We start from the raw sequence: 11,740 nt of genomic DNA on the forward strand, positions 1-11,740 counted from the left end.
AACATACAAAAATTATTAGGATTCCAAACAGGATAGTCAGGGCTCCCTGAAACAACCAGATTCCTATGCAAGAGAAATTGAACTCGGCTCTTTATGGGGAAGATCTGTGATTTGTTCTAAGTGGCTAGCGCAATCTATTACCTCATTGGTGTTGTTTTCCAATGAGAGCACAGTACCCTCCTTTGGCTGCCAGCACCATGTCCAATGCCTGACGGTTCTGGAGGGCCATCTGTCAGATCACCCCTGTTTCTTTGGCCAGGGCTCTTAAACTTTCTCCAGTTTTATTTGCCATTATTTTAACTATTGCTTGTAACCTCAGGAGCTTTTTGCCTGGTGTATTACTCCCTCAAGTGGGATAAAGGAACTGCCAATAGTCTCTTCCCAGGTGCCATTGCTGTTCCATATTGTGTTAAAAGGACGAGGTCCTCCAGTGAGGTCTGGGGAATTGAGTGGGATAGCCAGGACAGGAACACCAGTTTGAGAGTGGGTTGGGATGTGGCTGCAGACCCAGCATTTAGAAATAATAAGGGTCTGAGCTATCCGCACTTGCTGCTGGATAAAAGAATTGTCATTGTGGATTCCCCAGACCTTAAGATAGCAGCAGCCGAGGAACAGGCACCACCAGAGGTGCATGTTGGAGGCAGGGCCCTTCTGGTTCTGACAACCTCAACTGAAGGAACCGCAGTCACAGTTTTAGGTCCACCAGGCAGCAGGCGCTAGGCTCACTACTGCTTCTTCTTGGGCCTTGCTTTAGGTCGTCGTCTGCTTCCGGCAACCCTTACGAGAAGGTAGATTGTAAGGTATTGCAGGCTGTTCCTCTACGTCTTCTTCTGGAGTCAAAATTGACTCTGCGTGGTCCTGAGGTGATGATTGGTTCGCTGGGGATAGTGCATTCTTACACTGCGTAGCATGTATCCACTCTGAGATGCCAGACAGTTTAACAGCCATCTGACTAGTAAGCAGTGCCTGATGATTCTTTGATATTTTTTTTAAGTCTCTTTGCCTCTTTCCTTGACACTGGCTATAACAATGGCCTTCACACCTTATCTTTTCCTGATGCATACATTCCTCATTCACACAAACAGATTGAGAATACAAATAGTAGTATTTTATATCGCGCAAAAAGGCATTGCAAATTAAACCTTGCTGTTTTACAATTAATAACCAAGACAATTTACACTGAGACCCAGGCCTTCAATGTTTCTTTAATTTACTTAACATAGACACAATAGAGAATCCTGTCTCTTACTAACTAAATCTTAAAACAAAGAATTGTATATTTAACTAGAGTGCCTAGTTTGTAATACATACAGGAAACCATAGTAGACACTATAACACATCCTAAAACAAAAGGGTGGCCATAATCACTCAAAAGGATTGTTCTGGTCTGTCATTCCTTTCTGCTATTCAAAAAGGGTGGCTGACAGGATGAAATCAAATCATATATTAATTCTCATAGTACATTATAAAATCCTGCTCCTACATATCCCCCTTTTGACACTAAGATTATTAATCGCCAGTGTCACTTCTTATTTAGTCCGCATAATAGAAAATACTGGGAGGTGATTTGGGCCTGTGGCTCTAGCTTTGCATACATTTGTTTTATCCAACAACACATTTTAAACATTGCTATTAAACACATACAATCTAAAACCAAAAACAGTTAGGGATAGTAACATTAGTATGCTAGTAGTTGTGGGAGACCATCCAGAAAATACGTTATACCAATGGTGAGCTGTTATGTCTTTCTGCAGTGGCAATTCTTAACATGTCTCCATTTGCGTGTATAATATGAATGGTTCCGTTTCCCACATTGTTTTTTTTTTTCCTAGGAATTATGTTACCTTTTTATGTTTTAACAGATGATTGGTAACTGTTTGCCATTCAATGCCAAGACTGAGAGAGAACTGAGCTAAATCAGTGCTTACAGTAAGCTGAGACTTTTTGTTGTTGTTGTGGTGGTGGCAAATAGTAAATGTGATTATTGGTAAACACAGTACTTATATTACATTTACATTTGTCTTCTGGTGGGTTGCTAACATTTTTTAAACACTTTTCCCCAAGAATTAACACATACACATAGCCCATTATACAGTACTTTGGTCTCATTATTAATTTTATTTCACATCCAGGATTCTAGTGAGCTGTCTGTACTACAGGGCTTTGGAGCAACAGGCATGGATAAGCAAACCCACTTTTGAGGAGTCCACTTGGTACAACCTCTGATGTCCAATAGTTTTCCTTTCTCCCCAGCCCATTGGCTTGAGGTTCAGGGCTGTCAATAACCTAGTCCCAGATTTGGACCTTAGCGTCCAAAATATGGGGGTTAGCATGAAAACCTCCAAGCTTAGTTACCAGCTTGGACCTGGTAAAGCTGCCACCACCCAAAAAATTAGAGTGTTTTGGGGCACTCTGGTTCCCCCAAACCTTCCCTGGGGACCCCAAGACCCAAATCCCTTGAGTCTCACAACAAAGGGAAATAAACCTTTTCCCTTCCCCCCTCCAGGTGTTCCTGGAGAGATACACAGAAGCAAACTCCGTGAATCTAAACAGAGGGAGTCCACCCTCTTTATTTTCAGTCCTGGAAACACAAGCACTTCCCTCTTCTCCCAGAGGGAATGCAAAGTCAGGCTAGTAAATCTAACACACACAGATTTCCCCCTGACTTCTTCCTCCCACCAATTCCCTGGTGAGCACAGACTAAATTCCCTGGAGTCCCCCACTAAAGAAAAACTCCAACAGGTCTTAAACAGAAAGCTTTATATAAAAAGAAAGAAGAAGTACATAAAAATGGTCTCTCTGTATCAAGGTGACAAATACAGGGTCATTTGCTTAAAAGAATATTGAATAAACAGCCTTATTCAAAAAGAATACAATTCAAAGCACTCCAGCAACTATATCCATGTAAATACAAAAGAAAAACAATAGAAACCTTACTACTTTACTATGTTTGTACTCACAACTTGGAAACAGAAGATTAGAAAGCAGGAAACAGAAATCACTTCTCATAGCCGAGAGAGAGTCAGACAGAAAACCAAGAACAAAGGACTCCCACACAAACTTCCCTCCACCCAGAGTTGAAAAAATCCTGTTTCCTGATTGGTCCTCTGGTCAGGTGCTTCAGGTTACTTTTTTTTCCAGGTGAAAGAGACATTAACCCTTAGCTATCTGTTTATGACAAGGGCAGTCAGAAAGATCCCAGGTGCAATCTGGGGAGTGGGCTAACCTTCCATATCTTTGCTTCCAGAGCCTGTTGGTGTGCGATTTTAACAACAATTTCTTCACTTAACAAATTTTGTCTCACCGTACTGGAGACATACTGCATTTATTTATATTGATAGGTATCAAACAATGATTTTTCCTTTGCTTTAACAGATGCATCAAAACCTTAATATTTTCTGATATTACCCAAAACATCTTATGTCCTAAATATCTGCATTTCAGTACATTCCATAGCTATTGCAGTATGTTTTTTTATTTTCATTTGTTTTTGTAATAGGTTGTTCTGTAGCTGGTATTCGCTTTTTCTGATTTTCTGAAAGACAAAAATAACATTTTTCTACCCCTTATGGAGTGGCATTGATTATCGCTTAAAAGATTCCTTTCTTTTACAAATACCCTGCTGATTGCAGGCAAAACAGAGGAATTACCCCCATATTTTCCGGTGTTTTTTGTTCTATAGGCAGGCCAGGTATTAATGGGTTCTACTTTTTAAGGATTATGGGGAAATTATTCCACTGTTAAGTTATTAAATTCATGAGGTGGTGCACCTCAAATTTTTCTTCTTATATAGCAGACCAAGTTTGTAATGTTTTTCCTGCTGTGTTAAGCTTTAAGTTTATTCACAGGTAATAGCTGAGAAGCATCATTACCCTATTACCTTCAAGGATTTTTCAAAAAATCATACGCACTATACATTGTTACAAGGGGACTTACTAACATTACATTTATTTCAAAGTTTAATATTAACAATAACATTAGCATCAACTCTCTTAAAGGGATCGTGTTATACCATGTCTTTTACTTAGGCAATTTCTTTTGTCCTGGCAGTTCTCACCTTCCTTTATCAGTTAGGTAATTTGCATCAGCACAGGCTTGGCTTTTGGATTCAAAGCCATCAGCAGAGCTCAGAGACTCTGTCTTAAAAGGAGCAAAGAGTCCTGTGGCACCTTATAGACTAACAGACATTTTGGAGCATGAGCTTTCATGGGTGAACACCCACTTCGTCAGATGCATGTCTTAAAAGGGACACAATCAACTTCCACCAGAGTTTTGATTTCTTTCCACTTTTAACTCGGCTGCTCCGGCTCCGCCGCCCGCCAGTGCCTCTGAGCCTCAGGCCGGCGCCTGAGCTGAAATTATGGCACTGAAACAGATTTCCAGCAACAAATGCTTTGAGGGTTTCCAGAAGGGGTTTGAACATGACAGTATAGAGTTAAAATGCAAAATGAGGTTTGGAATCTATTTGCCACCAAAAGCAGAAATTGGAAAGTGTCCTGTGTTGTACCGGCTCCCAGGATTAACTTGCACAGAACAGAACTTTATTACCAAATCTGGTTTTCATCAAGCTGCAGCTGAACATGGCCTCATTGTAGTTGCACCAGATACCAGCCCACGTGGCGGCAATATTGAAGGAGAAGATGAGAGCTGGGATTTTGGCACAGGTGCTGGTTTTTATGTAGATGCCACTGAGGAACCATGGAGAACCAACTATAGAATGTACTCATACATAAAGGATGAGCTGCCTAAATTAATAAAAGCCAATTTCCCAGCTGACTCAGAAAGGATGTCTATTTTTGGGCACTCAGTGGGGGGTCATGGAGCTCTTTATCCTTGCTTTGAAGAATCCTGGAAAATACAAATCTGTATCAGCATTTGCTCCTATCTGCAACCCAGTTCAGTGTCCCTGGGGGAAGAAAGCCTTTGGTGGATATCTGGGATCAGATCTAACTAAATGGGAGGCATATGATGCTACCCATCTTGTGAAGTCTTATCCAGATTCCCATCTCGATATCTTAATTGATCAAGGCAAAGATGACCAGTTCCTTTCAGCAGGGCAGTTACTGCCTGACAACTTTATTGCAGCCTGCACACAGCAGAAAATCCCTGTAGTCTTTAGATTGCAACAGGGCTACGATCACAGCTACTTCTTCATCGCTACGTTTGTTAATGATCATATCAGTCACCATACAAAATACCTCAATGCTTGAAGCGTACGAGTCTCTTCTGTCCAGTACAAGTCAATATGTACACAAATGTTAAAAAAAATCACTTGTTGAATTAGTGCCTATAAAACGGAGTCATGCTGATAGTACTGCTAAAAAATCCTTAATTCTCTCTGTGTACTTCAAAATAAATATTTTGAATGTGAAAAACAAAACAAAACAAAAAAGACTCCTGCTTACAAAACACACAGAGATCTGAAAAAGAAAGCACAGTCTATTGCGGCTCTTTTTGAAGCCCTAATAGGATTTTAATTCAGTAGCATGTTTCAGTTGCATTTCTTTTACCCCTTTCTACAATATGCACTGCACATGTCCTAGGCAAAATGCACATTCCTTCTATACTACAACTTTTTTTTAAACATTGGCCATATCAATTTTTACATAAGGTGTAACTGTTTTTTTCTTTCTTGCAGAGTTTTCATGTACCCTTATCAAAGTAACAGTCTGATTAAACAGAGCATTTTAAGGCTCAGTGTTTTTAACATTGCTTCTTTTTGTTTTGTTCGCTTCTGTCATGGTATAACCCCCACTCTGAACCTTAGCGTCCAAAAGATGGGGTACCAGCATGAATCCCCCTAAGCTTAATTACCAGCTTAGATCTTGTAATGCTGCCACCAACCAGGACTTGCAGTGCCTGGTACACTCTGGTCCCCCCAAAACCTTCCCAGAGGACCCCAAGACCCAGACCCCCTGGATCTTACACAAGGAAAGTAAACCCTTTCCCCCACCGTTGCCTCTCCCAGGCTTTCCCTCCCTGGGTTACCCTGGAAGATCACTGTGATTCAAACTCCTTGAATCTTAAAACAGAGAGGAATGCACCTTCCCCCTCCTCTTTTCACCTCCCCAAGAGGTAATACAGATTCAAGCTCTGTGAATCTAAAACAGAGGGATTCCACCTTCCCCCCTCCCTTCTCTCTCCCTGTCTCCCACCAATTCCCTGGTGAGTACAGACTCAATCCCCTTGAGCCTCAACAAGGGGAAAAAATCAATCAGGTCTTAAAAAAGAAAAACTTTTAATAAAAGAAAGAAAAAAAGTAAAAGTTGTCTCTGTAATTTAGATGGTAAATGTTACAGGGTCTTTCAGCTTATAGACACTAGAGAGGAGCCTTCCCCCCCAGCACAAATACACATTAAAATCATTCCAGCAAAATACACATTTGCAAATAAAGAAAACAATCAAAAAGACTAAACCGCCTTTCTGCTTATACTCACTATTTGAACAGAAAATTAGAGCACCTGTAAGTACCTCTGGTCACTCTCAGAACCCAGAGAGAACAACAGACAAACAAACAACACAAAACAAAGACTTCCCTCCACTGAGATTTGAAAGTATCTTGTCTCCTGATTGGTCCTCTGGTCAGGTGTTCCAGGTTCACTGCTTGTAACCCTTTACAGGTGAAAGAGACATTAACTCTTAACTATCTGTTTATGACAACTTCTGCTGTTGCTTCAGAGGGTCACTGTTAATTTCTTATTCTTTCACTACAGCTCTTATCTGCTATTGTTACAAAAAAAACCAACCAACCAAAAAGACTCCAGAATCTCTCCCTATTCTCCTGATTTTGACTGCCCTATTGCAGCCATGACTTGGTCTTTATTTAAAAACATTTTAAATTTTGTAAAGAATCAAGCTACCCCTTAAGGGCTAAATGCTAAATCCCAAAGCCAAACAACACTAATTACCTATGTCTTGCAAAAAGGTCTGTCAGTTTTGCAACTTTGAATTAAAGAGTCAAATGAATTTTTAGAGGCATTAAAAACAAAAAAAAATCAATTTATCTCACATCTACAAAACAGAAGTTTTACAAACAAGATGTGCTGATTTAGATTCTTAGAACTTCACATATTTTCACAGACAAACAGATACATATACATTTTCTTTTCCTTAACATTCCTTTACTCTGCTTTGTTTTTACATAGCTGTATATTATTTGGATTATTTACAGGCATTCTTCTGGCAAAGGACCCATTTTTCCTTCAGAATGGCTGCCAAGAAACCAAGAATTCTCTCTCTTTAACATGGTCCTTTTTAACATTTTCACAAAGTTTAACTGCTTAATTCTCTCCAACCTCTGTAGAGTTAACTTTTCACTCTCTTTCCTTAAATCACTTGTTTATCTCCCACAATGACACCTTTATCAACTCAGATTTCACCATTTTAAGTATTGTTCCAGGGGTTCATGCCTGCACTTACTGCTTTTCTTACTGCTGACACTATTCCCTTAGGGCTTCCAACCTGTTTTTCAGTTGTTGTTTTTTTTATCTGTTGCTTGCCTGCTTTTCTGGGCCCAATCCTGCTTTTTCCAATGAACCGTTTGTGAGTGATGTTGTGGTCATTTCACAAGTTTTTTGAAAGAAATGTTTAAGGAAAGGGACCAGGAAGGGTGGGGGCTAGTGGAGGAGCCCCACCCCCCTTGCTGAATTGGTAGTGGAACACTAAAGAATCAGTTTCTGAGGCAGACAACAAAGGGGAACAGAACAAGGGGCTTTTTGTCCTTTTTACAATGAGGTGGGAGTATGAATGGGGTTGGGGTCCATCTGGGGTTTGGAGAATGGGGTAAAGGGGAGCACTCAGTCTGGTGGTGGAGAGGAGGCTTTTAATAAAGCTTTTAACTTATTATTTGAATATTTGAGAGAGGCGAGTTTTGATTTTGACCACCTACGATTTACCTCTTCCCACCACTGCATGAAACAGTTAACCTCTCCTTTAGCCAATTTAGTTTTAGGCTGGCCAAGTTTGTGCTCTAAGACGTCCACTCGGTCTTTGTTCCAAGATTTTAACAGTGGCCACTGAGTTTTGGGATCCCCCTGAGTTAGCCTAGACCATTTTTCCAGAAATTTACGGAGTCTGGACCCTTTTTACAGGAGTCTGGACCCATCCTAAATACATAAAATGAGCCGGTGTTCGTTTAGGGAACTGTCCCGACTTAGACATCTGGTTACCCATACAGGAGGACTGAACACACCAATCACACAAGACGGAAATTCGGGTTCGTCAGAGTGATGCCCGGAGCAACACACAAAAGGAGCCCACAGGCTACTGCCTCAATCGCCCTTGCTTTCATACCAGGAGTTTTACCCAAAGTGCAGTGCGGCTGCGATTGTGCAGATTCCACTCACTCAGACTGCGGGGACAGGAACCCCTTGGTCGGCCGATCCCCGGACGGAGATGGCACCCAGACTCAAACACTCCACAGGAGGACGGATAGACACAGAGACAGGGCAGTCCTCAGTCCGGACAAAACACAGAAATAATTACCTGACCAGATTCCTGATGTCAGATCCCAGGATCCCTACCAGAACAGAGTGGGAACCAACAGGTTCGATGGCGTAGACTTCACTGTGGCTGTGCGCCTTTCTGCCCTAGTGGAGGACCGCTCGGGCCAAATGCCCAGGTGCCGGCTGCCACGGTCATCCTACAAAAATGGTCAGGAATCACACGGTTCCAGTGAAGATGGTTGCCATCTCAGTGGGACCTCCAAATTTTCAAAGTTAGACTCAGGACTCACAGTTTGCCAGACCACTCTGTTTTATTAGCACAGCGCTCTGCTAATAACATCCAGATAGTTTGTGTCTTGCATGGTGCTCACATTATCTTATTTATACAGATAAAAGGGCGAGCACTTAACAAGATAACAAAGGAAGCAGAATCTGATAAGTTCACCTGGGCTAGGCATGCATATCTTATTTCCTTTCTAACTATTAGCAATCTTCTGTTAATGTTTCGCCATTAGCACCCTTGTTTATGCCTAATGTTTCTTTTCCTGGCACCTGTATTTCAACATTTCTTATCTCTGCTTAAAGGTACATACAACATTTCTTTAATCCATTCTTATTTTTACAATATAATTCATTCTACTTTCACACTACCCTTAGCTTCCCTAAGTGCCCGTGTGGACCTCGATGGGGAGAAGGTCAGCGTGTGGCCCCGTCCCAGCTTCCCTCCCCGAGGGGCAAGGCTAGGGCGGGGGCCAGCACAGTGCCCTTGTAAGGATCTAGAACGCCATCACGGGGGCCTAGATCCTTGGTCCACTGAAGGGCTACCTCCCATGGACACTTTAAGAGCAGAAGCACAGCACAGAGCCTGTGGATCCGTGACACTGCAATCCTAGAGTAACCGGCAGGTTCTTCTAGAACAATGAGCTGTGGACTAGTTAAGTGCTGATGTTTCTTATGACTATCAAACAGCTCCCCATAAGAAGCCATAGGCACCGACTCCGTGGGTTCTCCAGGGCTGGAGCACCCATGGGGGAAAAAATGGTGGTCGCTGAGCACCCACCAGCAGCACCCCATCAGCACATCCCCCCAGCGCCTCCTGCCTGCCGCCGGCCCCCGCCAATCAGCGCGTCCCCCTCCCTCCCGTGCCTCCCACCCGCTGCAGTCAGCTGTTTCAAGGTGTGCAGGGGGCTGGGAGGGAGGGTGAGGAGGAGGGATGTAGCACGTGCTCAAGGGAGGGGGCAGAACTGGGCAGGAAGTGGCAGGGTGGGGGAAGAGACGAGGCCTTGGGGAAAGGGGTGGAGTGGGGTTGGGGCCTGGGGCAGAGCCAGGGATTGAGGACCCCCTGGCACTTTGGAAAGTCGGCGCCTGTGTAAGACGGCCCTGCTATCTGGAATCTTAGACTAGAAGAGAAAATTCACAAAGAAATATCCGGGCCTAGGGCCCCTCCCCCCCCTTCCAACTTTCTAACACAATCTACTAGCTTCCAAGGACACCTGAACATTCTTCTTTTTATTTATTGAAATAACACAGCACATGCTCTGCTTAAGTGATTACACATCTTGTGAACACAACTGAGCCAGCAAAGTTTCTTGATTACAAATTAGGAAGCAAGATTTTGCTAAACAGGATCGATAAGATAATTAGTGACAAAGGGGATAGGATATGCTCAGATGCAAAGTCTCCATGATTTCTGGATTCCCAGGAGTCAGCAATGATGGTGCATGTGTCTTTAATAGTGATGACTATGGCATGGTTAATAAGTGCTTGAATGCTTAAGGATCAATGTCCTATCACCTAAAGCACAAGATGGGGTACTGGTTTCTGCTACACTAGTGAACAGAATGATAAGCTCCTTATTCACCCGTCTATAATGCACAGGAATAAAGCCTGCATGATCAAGGGGGACTTCAGTCTGAGTGACAGATGCTGTAGACTTCATGTTGCCAGTACTAAAATATCCTTATACTAAAATATCCTTGCAATTTCTACACACACAGATGACAATTTCCTAACTCAAAAAATGTTGCAGTCAAATGGGGGAATTCTATATTAGACCTTATCCTAACAGATAAAGAGGCACTGATCGCAGAACTAAAAGTTACTGGTAGCTTAGGTACAGGTGATCATAACTTGATCACATTCATAATGTGCAAGCAGAATAAAGTCCAGACCAGTAGTACATATACCTGGTGCTTTATTCAGCCAGTTTTATAAAACTGAAAATAATTTAGCCAAATCTGTTAGGAGGAAGAATTTAATCAGAAAAAAATGTGAATGATAACTGCGAATATTTAAGAACACCTTCCTAGATGCCAAAAACACCACAATCCTATAACCGAGGAAGAAATCTGCACTGGTTAAAAAACCAACCTGGTTTAAAGGAGAAGTGAAGGCAGCTGTAAAAAAAAATTATATATATAACAAATGGAAACAGGGAAAGTTGATAGTAATTAATACAAATCAGAACCTAGGAATTGTGGGAAATTGATAAGGGAAGCAAAATGACGCAAGGAGAAATATATGGAGAGCAGAGTTAAGGACAATAAAAAGGCATATTTAAAATATATGAGACAAAAAGAATGCTGACAATGGTACTGGTTCACTACTAGATGGAAATGATAGGATTATCAGTAATAATGCAGATAAGGCAAAAGTGTTTATTAAATATTTGTTTTCTATCTGGGGGAAAAACATACAATGCAGTCTTGTCATATGGTGATTGGTAACAACTCTTTCTATTCCACTAGTATATCTGGAGGTGGTTAAACAGTAGCTACTAAAGTTAGACATTTTTAAATCTGCAGTTCCAGATAACTTGAATCCAAGAATTTTTAAAGAGCTGGCTGGGAAGCTCACTGGACTATTAATGTTGATTTTTCAATAAGTCTTGGAGCACTGGGGAAGTTCCAGAAGACTGGAAGAAGGCTAATGTTGTGCCAATTTTTAGTCAGCCTGACATTGCTCCCAGGCAAGATAATGGAGCAGCTGATATGGGACTTGATTAATAAAGAACTAAAGGAGGTAATGTAATTACTGCAAATCAACATGGGTTTATGGAAAATAGATCCTGTCAAAATAACTTTATCTTTCTTTTATGAGATTACAAGGTTGGTTGACAGAGTTAATAGTGTTGAATTGATATAATATACTGAGACTTCTGTAAGGTGTTTAATGTGGTACTGCACAACACTGATTTAAAAACTTAGAATGATATTAAATTAATATGGCACACATTAAATGCATTCAAAACTGACTAACTGATAGGAGAATTGCCATCAAGCAGGTCTGCGTCCAGT

General features: G+C 41.6%; 1 pseudogene; it reads left to right on the forward strand.

The window, feature by feature from the left end:
- The first annotated feature begins 4,300 nt into the window (after positions 1-4,300).
- On the forward strand, positions 4,301-5,325 carry LOC115649475 (annotated as a pseudogene).
- Positions 5,326-11,740: the final 6,415 nt, after the last annotated feature.

Source organism: Gopherus evgoodei, chromosome 3 (genome assembly GCF_007399415.2).
Source record: "Gopherus evgoodei ecotype Sinaloan lineage chromosome 3, rGopEvg1_v1.p, whole genome shotgun sequence".
Lineage (NCBI taxonomy): Eukaryota > Metazoa > Chordata > Testudines > Testudinidae > Gopherus > Gopherus evgoodei.